The sequence below is a fragment of the Danio rerio genome, chromosome 17, assembly GCF_049306965.1.
Source record: "Danio rerio strain Tuebingen ecotype United States chromosome 17, GRCz12tu, whole genome shotgun sequence".
NCBI lineage: Eukaryota > Metazoa > Chordata > Actinopteri > Cypriniformes > Danionidae > Danio > Danio rerio.
This window is the reverse complement of record NC_133192.1, coordinates 57,441,819-57,458,034: the sequence shown is the minus strand read 5'-3', so window position 1 is coordinate 57,458,034 and position 16,216 is coordinate 57,441,819. Positions and strand designations below refer to the sequence as shown.

Sequence of the window (16,216 nt, the reverse complement as noted above, 5' to 3'; positions counted from 1 at the left end):
AAAGAATTCATAATTGTATATTGATCACGATGATGATGTAGGTGATTAAATCTGCATAGAAAACTACAAAATTCTGCAATAATACATATAAAATAAGCTAATGAATGTACAGATTTAGACTGACAATCACAGAAATTAATCAAAATAAATAAATACTCAGTACTTAGTGGTTTTCCATGGAGTTAAACAGTACTGAGGTACAGAAATGCAATAATCAATTGTAAACTACCCTGCATTGAGGCTTGAGTGTATAAATAAACACAGTCAATCTTTATTAAATTGGCAAATTTGGTCATTTCTTGTGCCCACATGGATTAAATTCACTTGAAATCTTAGTCAAAGGCCGTAAACAACATTCATTCATTCATTTCGGCTTAGCTCTTTGATTCATAAGGGGTAACCACAGCGGTATGAACCACCAACTTATCCAGCATATGTTTTACACAGCGGATGCAGCTGCAACCCAGAACTAGGAAACACCATACACTCTCACATTTGCACACATACACTACGGCCAATTTAGTTAATCAATTCCCCTATAGCGCATGTGTTTGGACTGTGAGGGAAACCGGAGCACCCGGAGGAAACCCACGCCAACACGGGAGAATATGCAAACTCCACACAGAAATGCCAACTGGCCCAGCAGAGACTTGAACAAGAGCTTCTTGCTGTTAACCACTGAGCCGCAGCTGAAAATTTCCCTGAAGCAACCAATGATTTCAAGGTCTTGCACATGCACTCAAACCTACATATATACAGTTGAAGTCAGAGATATTAGCCCCCCCCAAAAAAAAATTATTAGCCTCCCTATTTATTTTTCCCTCAGGTTCTGTTTAACGGAGAGCAGATTTCTTCAACACATTTCTAAACATGATAGTTTGTTCTGTAGACTATCGGAAAAAAAATTTGCTTAAAGGGGCTAATAATGTTGACATTAAAATGGCCTTTAAAAAATTCAAAACTGCTTTTATTCTAGCCGAAATAAAACAAATAAGACGTTCTCCAGAAGAAAATATTATCAGACATACTCAGCTTAGTCCCTTTATTAATCCGAGTTCGTCACAGCGGAATGAACCACCAAATTATCCAGCATATGTTTTACACAGCGGATGATCTTGCTGCTGCAATCCAGTACTGGGAAACATCCATGCACATTCATTTACATACACACTCATACACTACAGCCAATTTAGCTTATTCACTCCACCTATTGCACATGTTTGGACAGTGAAGGAAACCTCAGAAGCTGGAGGAAACCCACGTCAACTGGCCCTGCTGGGACTCAAACTGGAAACCTTGGTGTGAGGCGACAGTGCTAACCACTGAGCCACCGCGCCACCCGTGATGAGAAATGTAATAAATATTATATATCAACAACATTAGATTCATTCATTTTCTTGTCGGCTTAGTCCCTTTATTAATCCCAGGTCGCCACAGTGGAATGAACCGCCAACTTATCCAGCAAGTTTTTACACAGCGGATGCCCTTCCAGCCACAACCCATCTCTGGGAAACATCCACACACATTCACACACACATTCATACACTACGGACAATTTAGCCTACCCAATTCACCTGTGCCGTATGTCTTTGGACTGTGGGGGAAACCAGAGGAAACCCACGCGAAGGCAGGGAGAACATGCAAACTCCACACAGAAACACCAACTGAGCCGAGGTTTGAACCAGCGACCCAGTGATCTTCTTGCTGTGATGCGACAGCACTACCTACTGCGCCACTGCCTCGCCATCAACATTAGATGTAACATAAAATTCATAGAACCACAGTAAGGTCAGCAAAATGCATTAAAAGTGAAGTATCATGCAGGGAATTGTGGGAAAGTCAATTTACGGTTATTAACTGTATCTATTAATGAAACGTGTATCTATTAATGAAAAGTTTTACTGTAGCATTTTTGACAGTGTCCTTCATATTATCCCAACACATTTTCATGTCAACTAAGTAGTTTGAACAAGCAGTAGAAAGTGTTGATTGTAAGTATATAAGCGTCTAAAGTGACATTTATGTATTCGACCGAAACACTAAAACACAGCTCATTTACAGTCATCTGAGCTAAACAGAAGATCCTCAGCAGATCTATAACATTCCTAACAATGATGAGTGATGATCTATAGTCCAGCCTAGAAGCATATGAACTGAGAACCTCTGCCATTTCACACAACAAACCAAGCCTACAGAAGCTTCTGGAGTATAAGCCTGACAGCTCGTGACCTGGGAGACATGTTTACATCACACAAACATCCACGTTAACATGAACGAGCCTTCAAGCAGCCTGAGAGACATCCAATGCAAAGAAAAGCTGGACAACACACATGTAGCAGAAGTGTAGTATATATGTGATGGATATAGAAATAAATCACTCTGCATTAGGAGAAATGAACACATCTGAGCTTCACTCTTTCAACGAGCATCACTCTATTGTATTACTTTTATAGCAAACTGACTTCAAATGTTGAAATGTTATTGAAACAACACTGAAAACGACTTAAAATATCTAAACATTATTGAAACGTTATATATATTGTGACGTTATTGAAACAACACTGAAACCAGTTCAAATATTGAAACATTAATAAAAAACACTGAAACCAGTTCAAATATTGAAACATTACTGAAACAACACTGAAACCAGTTCAAATATTGAAACATTAATAAAAAACACTGAAACCAGTTCAAATATTGAAACATTAATGAAAAACACTGAAACCAGTTCAAATATTGTGACGTTATTTAAACAACACTGAAACCAGTTCAAATATTGTGACGTTATTGAAACAACACTGCAACCAGTTCAAATATTGAAACATTAATGAAACAACACTGAAACCAGTTCAAATATTGTGACGTTATTGAAACAACACTGAAACCAGTTCAAATATTGAAACATTATTAAAACAACACTGAAACCAGTTCAAATACTGTAACATTATTGAAACAACACTGAAACCAGTTCAAATATTGAAACATTACTGAAACAACACTGAAACCAGTTCAAATATTGAAACATTAATAAAAAACACTGAAACCAGTTCAAATATTGTGACGTTATTGAAACAACACTGAAACCAGTTCAAATATTGTGACGTTATTGAAACAACACTGAAACCAGTTCAAATATTGTGACGTTATTGAAACAACACTGAAACCAGTTCAAATACTGTAACATTACTGAAACAACACTGAAACCAGTTCAAATATTGTGACGTTATTGAAACAACACTGAAACCAGTTCAAATACTGTAACATTACTGAAACAACACTGAAACCAGTTCAAATATTGTGACGTTATTGAAACAACACTGCAACCAGTTCAAATATTGAAACATTAATGAAACAACACTGAAACCAGTTCAAATATTGTGACGTTATTGAAACAACACTGAAACTAGTTCAAATATTGAAACATTATTAAAACAACACTGAAACCAGTTCAAATATTGAAACATTAATAAAAAATACTGAAACCAGTTCAAATATTGTGACGTTATTGAAACAACACTGAAACCAGTTCAAATATTGAAACATTACTAAAACAACACTGAAACCAGTTCAAATACTGTAACATTATTGAAACAACACTGAAACCAGTTCAAATATTGAAACATTATTGAAACAACACTGAAACCAGTTCAAATATTGAAACATTACTGAAACAACACTGAAACCAGTTCAAATATTGAAACATTATTGAAACAACACTGAAACCAGTTCAAATATTGAAACATTACTGAAACAACACTGAAACCAGTTCAAATATTGAAAAATTATTGAAACAACACTGAAACCAGTTTAAATACTGTAACATTATTGAAACCACACTGAAACCAGTTCAAATATTGAAACATTACTAAAACATCACTAAAACCAGTTCAAATATTGAAACATTACTAAAACAACACTGAAACCAGTTATAATACTGTAACATTACTGAAACAACACTGAAACCAGTTCTAATACTGTAACATTACTGAAACAACACTGAAACCAGTTCTAATATTGAAACACTTTTCAATCAAGATGTGTTTATGTTATTAACTATATTGTGTTGTGCAATTGTATTAAATTTACGCAAGTTTATGCTTGAAGCCAGTGCACTTGAAAATTGGCAACTATTTATTTGTATCAAGTAATTTTTTTTTTTTGACATTTTTCAGAACATTTATAATAAATCATGGAAATGCATCTTGTTTAAAAAAAATGTTTGGATATTTGAACTATAGGTTTTATTCTTAATAAAAACCTGTAAAATATTGTTTCTCAAATAATTTCTGATTTCAGAATTTGTAGAAGACAAGACAAACATATTGAGTAAGCAAAATTGAGGTTTATCATCTAATAAATCAATTTTAATTCTATTTCCCTGCAAAAAAAAAGCTTTTCCTACTTTTGTTTTTGTCGTTTCTAGTTCAAATATCTAAACATTTATAAATAAAGAAGCATTTATCTTGTTAATTATATTGTGTTGTGAAAATGTATTAAAATTAAGCGAGTTCAGCCAATGCACAGGTAAGAAAAATAACTTGAAAATTGGCAATTTATTCATTCATGCAAAAACTTGCTTAATTTGTTGACATTTTCAGAACAAGCTATATAAGAAATCATGGGAATGCATCTTGATTTAAAAAATGTTTCGATATTTGAACTTAATGTTTGATTCTTTATATAAATAAAATAGAAATAAAACTGTTCAGGGAAACAACACAGACATACTGAATAAGAAAAAAATTAAGTTAATAATACAAATTGAACATCTAATAATACAATGGCAAAATGTCCACCTTAATTAACTGGTTAAAAGTGTCATTTAAGAACATTTTAATAACACTGCACTGTTGCAATAGGTAATTCTCTCAAATCTACATTTTAAAAGTTCGATCTAATCTAAATAGCATGTTAAGGTATCAACTGCACTACTATCGTAATCACTGTAACTGTGATCAAGCTCAACTCAAGCAATTATATCAGAGCAAGCAAACCAGCCGGAAATATAAAGCCACCAGAGACCCACCAGTCTGGAAATGTTGTCTTGGCTCAAACTTTCCGATGGCTCCTGTATGATCCTGCTGTATTTTCCTCCCTGTTCACGCGCGCCGGAAAGTTCCTCCCGCGGTAATCATTCTTCAGGAGGCGGGAAGAGGAGACGCGGAGACCGGCGGAGGAGAGGAGCGCAGACCGCGATGGAGAGCTGGAGACCGACTGGCCTGGAGCTCTGAGAGAGAGAGAGAGAGAGAGAGAGAGAGAGAGAGAGAGAGAGAGAGAGAGAGAGAGAGAGAGAGAGAGAGAGAGAGAGAAATGGGGGTAGCACCAATGAGGCGGAGCGAGAGGATGGAGAAAGAGAAAAAAAACACGGCTGTCTATGTGAGTCAGAGCCGAAGTGTGAAGCGCTTACCCTCAGCGTGATACCCGCATCCTCGGCTTAGCGGTAGACCTTCATCCACTCATCCATCCACTCATCCATCCATGCATTCTCAGCACTGAGATCCTGCAGCGCTGCGTGAGGGGGAGCGTTTAGTACGTTTCTTCTTCTCTTTCGCTCTTTTAACGCGTGCTCTCGTGTTTCTGTCTTCCAGCCATGTCGAAAATATGCGTCCCGTTCCTAAACACGTTTACAATTAGCATATAAATGTAGCCTAATGTTATAAAAAAAAACAATGTAGTGGTTAGCACTGTAGCCTCACAACAAGAAGGTCGCTGGTTCGAGTCCAGGCTGGGTCAGTTGGCGTTTCTGTGTGGAGTTTGCATATTCTCCCCGTGTTGGCCTCCTCTTTTAAATTCATATTTTGAATAGGAAGCTCTACATTGTTATTTTTCGAACATTTACATTAGATTAGTCCGTGCTGAAGCCAAATTTGGAGTTTATCTTACATAATATCTTACAATAATGGGCCAAAAACTAGTACAGACAAATTTATGTTATAGAAAAATTTTAAATACAAATTTTAAAAAGAGGAAAAATCAAGAAAAGTAGAAAAAAATTGAAATTTTGTAGGTTGATTTTTATTTTACTATTTTGCTTGAATTTAATTGTATTTTCTTTCAATTTCTCAATATGTTTGGTGACAATTTTTTGTGAAATAAATATATCTTTTTAGAAAATCAGTTTTGTTTAACTGCAAATACATTGCCTATATTCACAGAGAGATGAAGAAAACTATATTTTCAAAATGTTACCAACATCCGAGGAAAATAAGGTCAATGGCATCATTAGAAAATGTGTGTGTGTGTGTGTGTGTGTGTGTGTGCGTGTGTGTGTGTGTGTGTGTGTGTGTGTGTGTGTGTGTGTGTGTGTGTGTATATATATATATATTTATACAACAGTTCTGTCTGGTTGTTGAATCTGATTGGCTGATAGGCGTGAGATATTTTGCCAGTAACAGCACACAAAGGCCGCTTCACCTTTGTGTATTACTCCGCCCACGTACAAGCAAAGGACACTCTACAAATATTACTGCTGTTAGGCAACACAATGTACTTTTAAGGCTATTTTAGTTGAGAATGTAGTATTTTAGATTGCAACTATGCAGTTTATTCATAAGGATAGTGGCTCTTTTAAAATATTTGTAATTTCTGAGAGACAGCACATCGGTGTCCATTAGTCAAAAAAGGTTGACGTTGTCTATGCACAAGATGGCGCCAGGACCACATAATAAGCCCCTGCTTAGAAGATTAAAACTGTGTGTTTTCTTAAACGCGAACAAGAAGCTGAAAAATGGAAGAGTCACGGTTTTTAAGGTGGACCGGATAGCTGCGAATAAGAAGCTGGATTCAGCCTTGTCCCTCCTTATCGCAAACACAACAGCAGTCTGGTAGTGATTGCGCTGCTTTTTTCGGGGTTAATTATTGTGATATTGTAACGGTCGCTTAATGTTTGATATGCATTGTGTATAACTGTCATGTCCCCTTTAAGAGGACTTCCTCTGTTGTTGTTTTACCTTTGTGATGAGATGTTTGAGTGTCTTTTTTATTTCCTTTTGCCTACTCATTGTCATTGGCTGGCATGTATGTAGTCGACAGCACTTGGGAGAAACGCATAAATAGGAAGAGCTAAATAGTTTGTCTCCTTTTTTTCATACCTTAAGTCTCCGGGTAAACGTTGGGACACCTGGCACTCGTCACAATACCGATGGTATCAGAGAAATACTGTAGATTGTAATAGACTGTAGGGAGAAATCTCTGTAGACGGATGGCATTTCATGTCACATTCAGCATTATAATCTTAAAATGTGAGCAAAATCAGCTGTTTTAGCATCACTTTAGAAATTACGCTATAGAGAATCATCCAAACACTAGCTCTAAAGTGACGTTGGTGAAATAGTAACGGCTTCTGCTGTTCTGACATCAGCTGCAGATGTGAATGGCGGAAGAAAGTAGTTCCTAATACAAAAGATTTTTAGACTCTCTGTGTTTGATTTTCTGTTTTATATACACGATTGTGTCGTCGAACTGTTGTATAAACACAATATCACACGAGTAGCAGTGCGATATGGCTGCATATCAGCACTGGTGCAGCCTCATGCCAAAGCACGCCTCTCACCAGTGCTGATATACAGCCATATCGCACTGCTACTCGTGTGATACTGCTCATGTATATAAATTCTCAATTAGTGATTGTTGATATTTAAAAACGGTCATCGCTCCATTACTACGTATAAATATGTGTACTACATTACAAAAAAAAATAAGATAGATTTGCAGAACGTTCTGTTAACGTTACTAGTGAAACATTTGTAGATAACTTTGAGCCCTTTTGGAGAACAGTTCTTGTTAGCTGGACACTTGCAGCATCCCTGTCTCCCATGGGTCTTTTGCTGTGTGCTGTGTGTGTGTGTGCTTTAGGCTTGCATCTGAGATTGTCAAACATACACACACACACACACAGTTTTCCTGCAGAAGAGTGGCTACACCCGTCTCTGCCTCCTCCACCACTCATTAATGTGCTCCTCAGCCGGGCTCTGAGCGCTGGCACAGCACCAGCGGTGTGTGGAGCAGGCAGATAACTGGCTTAAGAGGCAGCCAATTCACAGCGCCAGCCTCCCTCCGTCCGTCCGTCGCTGCTCCAGCAGATATATCTGTCTCCACGCAGACAACAGAGATGCTATCCGCATACAGTATATCCGCTGCACACACACTCACTGAGCACATGTGTGCGCCTGCTAAGTGATATCCCAGCTAACAAAAATACATTCTGAGAGCGTTTCGATAGTGTTGCCATCAAGTGTGGGCTCAGTAGCTTTTTCTTTTCTTAAGAAATCAGCACTTTGTTTAATAAAGCAAGGGCACATTATAGTCCATAACTCCAGTATTTCTCAAAAATGACTGAATTATGGTGAGTTTTTTGTAAAATTGGTGTAATATTTGTGGATTTCTCTTATTGCTTTGCTTTGAAAATATAAATAAATATACACCGATTAATTTGTGAAATTAATTCATGAACTCTTTGACGATGACACAGTGGCTTAGTGGCTAGCACGATCGCCTCACAGCAAGAAGGTCGCTGATTCGAGTCCTGGCTGAACCAGTTGGCATTTCAGTATGGAGTTTGTATGTTGTCCCCATGTTGGTGTGGTTTTTCCTGGGTGCTCCGGTTTCCCCTACAGTCCAAACACATGCGCTATAGGGGAATTGATGAGCTAAATTGTCCGTAGCGTATGAGTGTGTGTGTGTGAATGTGTGTGTATGGATGTTTCCCAGTACTGGGTTGCAACTGGAAGAGCATCCACTGTGTAAAACATAAGTTGGATAAGTAGGTGGTTCATCAAATTCTTGTCAGGGTTCCTTAGGGTCCCCTTGCCCTCCACCTAAGGGATCCCAGAGCCCAGCAATCTACCCAGGGGCCAACTTCTCTTCCTGGACTTGCAGTCTGGGCTCCTAAGGGCCCCCTTGCCACCACCCAAGGGATCCCTGAGCCCAGAAAGCTATCCAGGGGTCAACCTCTCTCCCTGGGCTTGCAGTATGGGCTCCTAAGGGTGCCCTTGCCCTCCATCTAAGGGGTCCCTGAACCAAGCAAGCTACCCAGGGGCCAACCTCTCACCCTGGACTTGCAGTCTGGGCTCCTAGGGGCCCATTTGCCACCCCCCAAGGGATCCCTGAGCCCAGAAAGCTACCCTGGGGTCAACCTCTCTCCCTGGGCTTGCAGTATGGGCTCCTAAGGGCCCCCTTGCCCTCCCCTTAAGGGATCCTTGACCCCAGAAAGCTACCCAGGGGCCAACCTTTTACCCTGGACTTGCAGTCTGGGCTCCTAAGGGCCCCTTTGCTACCACCTAAGGGATCCCTGAGCCCAGAAAGCTACCCAGGGGTCAACCTCTCTCCCTGGACTTGCAGTCTAGGCTCCTAAAGGGCCCATTTGCCACCACCTAAGGGATCCCTGAGCCCAGAAAGCTACCCAGGGGTCAACCTCTCTCCCTGGACTTGCAGTCTAGGCTCCTAAAGGGCCCATTTGCCACCACCCAAGGGATCCCTGAGCCCAGAAAGCTATCCAGGGGTCAACCTCTCTCCCTGGGCTTGCAGTATGGGCTCCTAAGGGTGCCCTTGCCCTCCATCTAAGGGGTCCCTGAACCAAGCAAGCTACCCAGGGGCCAACCTCTCACCCTGGACTTGCAGTCATGGCTCCTAGGGGCCCATTTGCCACCCCCCAAGGGATCCCTGAGCCCAGAAAGCTACCCTGGGGTCAACTTCTCTCCCTGGGCTTGCAGTATGGGCTCCTAAGGGCCCCCTTGCCCTCCCCTTAAGGGATCCTTGACCCCAGAAAGCTACCCAGGGGCCAACCTTTTACCCTGGACTTGCAGTCTGGGCTCCTAAGGGCCCCTTTTCTACCACCTAAGGGATCCCTGAGCCCAGAAAGCTACCCAGGGGTCAACCTCTCTCCCTGGACTTGCAGTCTAGGCTCCTAAAGGGCCCATTTGCCACCACCTAAGGGATCCCTGAGCCCAGAAAGCTACCCAGGGGTCAACCTCTCTCCCTGGACTTGCAGTCTAGGCTCCTAAAGGGCCCATTTGCCACCACCCAAGGGATCCCTGAGCCCAGAAAGCTATCCAGGGGTCAACCTCTCTCCCTGGGCTTGCAGTATGGGCTCCTAAGGGCCCCCTTGCCCTCCCCTTAAGGGATCCTTGACCCCAGAAAGCTACCCAGGGGCCAACCTTTTACCCTGGACTTGCAGTCTGGGCTCCTAAGGGCCCCTTTTCTACCACCTAAGGGATCCCTGAGCCCAGAAAGCTACCCAGGGGTCAACCTCTCTCCCTGGACTTGCAGTCTAGGCTCCTAAAGGGCCCCTTTGCTACCACCTAAGGGATCCCTGAGCCCAGAAAGCTACCCAGGGGTCAACCTCTCTCCCTGGGCTTGCATTGTGGGCTCCTAAGGGCCTCCTTGCCCTCCACTTAAGGGGTCCCTAAACCAAGCAAGCTACCCAGGGGCCAACCTCTCACCCTGGACTTGCAGTCTGGTCTCCTTAGGGCCCCCTGCCCTCCATTATCTTAAAGCACTTTAACCATTTAAAGGTTTCTTATTGGGTATTACCAAAGGCTGTAGACCAGGGGTGTCCAAACTTAATCCTGGAGGTGCAGATTTTTGATCCAACTTGCCTCAACACACCTCTAAAGATGTTTCTAGAAAGCCTTGTAAAATCTTGATTAGGTAGCCCAGTTGTGTCTAATTGGGGTTGGAAATAAATTTTGTAGGACACCGGCCCTCCGGGACTGAGTGTTTGGCATCCCTGCTATAGACTATAAAAAACACAAGACATGTCACTAATATAGTTTTGAAAGGGGAAAAGTGTAACAGTCAATATACAGAATGAAGCCCCACCTACTAATACCGGAGCCAATCATAGATCTCTACAGGCTGAGGATTCTCCGGGAGAGAAGCTGTATGAAGATGTATGTTTAAACGGGAGAAACCATAAATTAGTTTACCTAAATTTGAATCTGAATTTGAATCTTTGGGTGTTCAAGTCATGCAAAGAGATGAACGACTCAAAACCGAGGACTAAAGAAATGAACAGATCAAATCTTTTTCCAGCTCTGACTGCCTATGACTGGCTTCTGTCCTTCACGTGATCAATGAACGACTCAATAGAAGACTCAAATAAGGAACTAATCTTGCACTCCTGCACAAATGTGCGCAGTACGTGAACGAACAAATCACTCCCTGAGAGGACTTCTCATTTTCAAGTCACATAAAAGATTCATTCAAAATTAAAGCTGCAAGCAGCCATGAAAGGGACCTCGCACCCGGTCTCACCGCCTCTCGGTGGCCTTAGGATGACAAAGATCAGTGGGCAATAATAATTTAAGCTGATATATATAAAAAACAAATTCATGCCAAACTTACTTCTGTCAGCAGGTGGCGCTATGACTGCTACTAAATATTGGCATGTAAATGTCTTCAGGAAATAAATCTGAGATCTTAAATAGCATACACAGCGGCCTCTGGTGGATTGGCGAAAACAAAAAATGCACAAAAAAACACCTCCTGGGGCGTATTTTGCGATCTCCAGAAATGTATACAGAGGTACATATCAATAATTAGGCTGGGTTGTACTTAAAATAAAGTTTAAAACCTTCTTTTTTTAGGTGCGCCGTTATGTCCAAATGTTTACATTTACATTTAATTTTTGTCCAAAGCGACTTACAATTAAGGAGGCATTCAGCAATTCAATAAGAAGAGGTAATACACACAAGTGCTGACTATACAAAGCAACTGTTAGTGCTCGGAGAGCTAAATGTAAAATTAAGGAAAGTGTTTTTTTATAAAGAAAGAGAGGGTGTTTGTACAGGTGGTTTGTTAAGCCCACTCACCTGTGTGAAGCACACTTCATAAATGCACAATGTGATTATAAGTGATTATAAGAGGGCGAAGTAGGTAGTGCTGTATCCTCACAGCAAAGAAGGTCGCTGGGTCGCGGGTTCAATCCTCGACTCAGACTCTGTGTGGAGTTTGCATGTTTTCCCTGCTTTCGCGTGGGTTTCCTCCAGGTGCTCCAGTTTCCCCAACAGTCCAAAGACATCCGGGACTGGTGAATTGGGTAGGCTGAATTGTCAAGTGTTTGTGGATGTTTCCCAGAGATGGGTTGCGGCTGGAAGGGCATCCGCTGCGTAAAAACACGCTGGATAAGTTGGTGGTTCATTCCGCTGTGGCGACCCCAGATTAATAAAGGGACTAAGCCGACAAGAAAATGAATCAATGAATGATTATGAGAAAGTGTCTGGTGGAAAGAGTGGTGCAAAGGTGTCAGAGAGATAAAAGAGTGTGTATTCTACAGGTGGTTTGTACAGCCCACTCACTTGTGAGAGGCACACTCAGAATTGTATAATGTTTTGAGGTCGTCAAATGATGTGGTTGAGGGAAAGAAAAGGTTTTCAAATGTTTGTTGTCATATTATAGGTTTTGTATGCTCTAAAATATGCTGGGTTGTTTGGGCAACGTTTGGTCAAATATGGACAAACCCAACTCGTTTAAGTGAAGTTTCATAAACTAATTTCGAGAGGAGCACGTGACATGATTGAGCATGACTGGCTGCTCATCTGTAATCGTTAATAATCCAATCAGAGTGATCCTAGTTTACTATAAATGGATTGTTTATCTTCCTTTTTGGAAGAATCCCCCCTTCCACCCCATCTCCTCCTTTTCCTCCCTTTTCCAAGGGGAAGCTCTCGAGACCTACCTGATGTCGGATCTCCTGATTTGCGGGACCCTTGGGCCCTAATACCTCTGAGCTCAGAGTTCTCTCCACGGACAGCATGCCAAACCTGCTATAAACGCTAAGCATATCTAAGTGAGAACTCTTGACATTTAATTGAAAACCAGTCCATATTTGACCCAATGTTTGTGCTGCTGTATGTGGAATATTCCAGATCATTCCCTTCTGAGGGAACACTTGAGCACTTAAGTTTTCATCCAGTTACTAAATTGCCATTTCATCGTTAACTCAATTGTCATGTGTTTGATGTGATTATGAGTTTCAGTCATTACTTCAGTGTATTTAACCCCCCCCCCCCGACAATCCAGTTTATTTATCTTTAATCCACTGATGCTGAAAAGCAAACTGATTAACTGTGATTATAAGGTGATTAGAATCCCTGATATCCGCGAACGCATGATGACTTAAAAATAAGCGACAGGGAAGTGATTAAAGATAAAGTGTGTGTGGATCTGCAGCGATTGTGCGTGGATGTGATCACTGAGCTGTTCATCATCCTGACACCGAGTGTGTGAAAGACGCACACATGAGCTCCGCACACGTCAAACACAAGACAACAAACATTCCTCTCATCACACCAACACCACAACACCTTCAGCACAGTGTGCGAGCGCGCTGCTTTCGTCTGAACACCGGATTATAGGGGCGGTTCACCTAAAAATGAACATCTCCTCATTTACTCACTCTCAAGTGGTTTTAAACATGTTTAAATTTCTTCACGAAAGGAGATACACTGAAGAATGTTGAGGAAAATCTGCCATGGATGATAATAGTTAGTACAAATACTGTGGAAGTCAATGGCTGAAACCATGAGAATATTTTTGGGTGATCTGTCCATGATGTGGTGATATATTATATCTCAAGTAAATAAAATTTAAGACTTCACACTTAAGACTGATTTATACTTCTGCGTCAAACGCCGGCGTATGCTACGGCGCTGACGCATAGCCCTTCGCCGTGGCCGTCGGCGTCGCTGACGTGCACCTCTCAAAAATTGTAACTACACGTCGCAACGACGCGTAGCGTAAGCTCTGTGATTGGTCGGCTTGGTAGCGCTGACGAGTCTGGGCGGGGCCGAGAGCCGTGCGAATGGCGCGAGCGATTGTTTACAAGTGTGGAGTCCCGTGAAGGAGCTCCGGATGGAAAGTTTTGTTTTGTGTTTACCTCATAGTTAAAGTTGTTGCATGTCCACCAGTTCCTGTCTCAAAATGAGCAAGTTTGAGCCACTTGTACATCCCGGAAGTGTTCAGGAAAAGCAATAAAGCAGCGAAGAAACTCGACACAGAGAAACATTTACACCTCACTGCCAACTAGCGTTTCGGAAGTGTTAATGCAGACCGACAGAGACAGCGAGCGGAAGTATAAATGCACAGCCACGCGCGTTGCATGCGCCATGAGTTACGCCGGTCACGTGACGCAGAAGTATAAATCAGGCTTTAGATAATGCTTGACTATTTAAGCTAGTTTGGCATGCTGTCCCGGGAGAGAACCCTGAGCTCGGTGATAGATGAGCGCAAGGCTCCCGCCTGGTCAATAAGCATAGGGAGGGATATGAGATCAGGTAGTTCTTGATAGCTTCCCAAAATAGATCACTAGCTGCGCTAGTTTGTAGTAAGTGCTTGTGACTTTAACTTTTGTTGCATAGTTTTTAAGTGTGTGAGGAAACCGGAGTACCCGGGGAAAACACACGCGAACACTGGGAGAACATGCAAACTTCGCACAGAGAGTATCGGTTGGCTCAGCTAGTGTTGAACCAATGACCTCCTTGCTATGGGGCAACAATGCTAGCCACCGTGTCACCCGAACCGAGGAGGAGGGAGAAGGGATGGATGGATGGGGGGGGGGGGGTTTCCAAAACGAAGATGAGGAATGAAGTTTAGGCTGGATATTTATATTGAATTTAGAGTGATCCGATTGGCTAGTTAGGGATTAGTGATAGGGATCAGCTGTAGTCAATGCTATCACGTGCTCCTCTCGAAATTAGTTTGAGAAACTTCACGAAAAAATATTACAATTGAAAATAATTCATTTCTATGAATGGCTAATAAGGAGAGGGGACCTATACGTAAAAAAAAAAAACTTGAGGTGGATGGGCTACAGCAGCAGAAGAGCACACCGGGTGCCGCTCCTGTCAGCAAAGAACAGGAAACTGAGGCTACAATTCACACAGGCTCACCAAAACTGCACAATAGAAGATTGGAGAAACGTTGCCTGCTCTGATGAGTCTCCATTTCTGCTGACACATTCGGATGGTCGGGTCAGAATTTGGCCTCAACAACATGAAAGCATGGATTCATCCGGCCTAGTATCAACAGTTCAGGCTGGTGGTGGTGGTGTAATGGTGTGGGGGAGATTTTCTTGGCACACTTTGGGTTCATTAGTACCAATTGAGCATCATGTCAACACCACAGCCTACCTGAGTATTGCTGCTGACCATGTCCATCCCTTTATGACCACAGTGTCTCCATCTTCTGATGGCTACTTCAAGCAGGATAACGCACCATGTCATACCTTAGACTGGTTTCTTGAACACAACAAAGTCACCAGATCTCAATCCAACAGAGCAGCTGAACAAGTCCCAAACCAAGCAAGCCAGTGGCGACAGCGGCGAGGAACAAACTTCACCAATTGACGAAAGTGAAGGAAAAAACCTCAATAGAAAACAGGCTCAGTTGAGCTCGACCATTTCTCCTCTGACCAAACTTCCTGTGCAGAGCTGCAGTCTAGGCTGGAGAACGCTGGACCTCCGTCATGGAGAAGCTGCACGGTGTGGGATGGTCACTGTCGGGTGTTCAGGCTGGCCCACGAGATCAGTGCGGAGACTCGTCTATCACTGGGATCTTTCAGGAATCAGTCTCATGCTCTCCACTCCTCCATGACTGCCGCAGCATCAGCTCAGGATACGGCCTGGTCCAGGATTATGGAGACCTCGGGATGAGGAAAAACAGACTAACATCACCATAGATGCCGTTCGAATTTTTTAAAGTCTCCCCGGTTACTGAACTATACAAAATATGGGCAAAAATATATTTAAAAATATATTTACATAGAAAAATTTGCAAACAAATACATTTCTGACCATTTAAAAAGTAATTATATTTACTTTTTTACAACTAACTATATTGTTGTTACTACTGGGTGGAGTGACAGAGGACAACAGGAGGTAAGATCCAATATGCAGGTTTATTCAATGTCAGGCAAGCAGTGGTCATCAGGTGCAAACGGGTATATTAAGGCAGTCCAGAATCATAAACGTTAAACAATCAACAGGTCGAAAGGCAGGCGGCTAAACTAGAGAACAAGGTTAACAAGGCTTAGGTCGAGACACGGAGAAACAAGACAGGGAAAGGCGTTGTAAAGTCACACTGGAAAAAACAAGACTCAGCAAACTGGAAGCGTCAATGAGTGGCTTATGAATGGAGTGATATCAGTCTGTGACAAGGATCAGCTGGTGCTTGCAATCAGGATAGATGAATGAGCAGGCGTGCGTGTCTGGGAGCAGTG

General features: G+C 42.0%; 1 protein-coding gene across 7 annotated transcripts in view; it reads right to left on the bottom strand.

Moving 5' to 3' along the window:
* Window positions 1-5,216, bottom strand: part of myt1lb (myelin transcription factor 1-like, b) — a 159,892-nt gene extending 154,676 nt beyond the window's left edge. For all 7 annotated transcript variants that reach the window (XM_073927656.1, XM_073927658.1, XM_073927657.1 and 4 more), the window contains exon 1: window positions 5,027-5,216. The gene's annotated coding sequence lies outside the window, so the exon portion shown is untranslated. The remainder of the gene's footprint in view (window positions 1-5,026) is intronic.
* Between the last annotated feature and the right edge of the window lie 11,000 nt (window positions 5,217-16,216).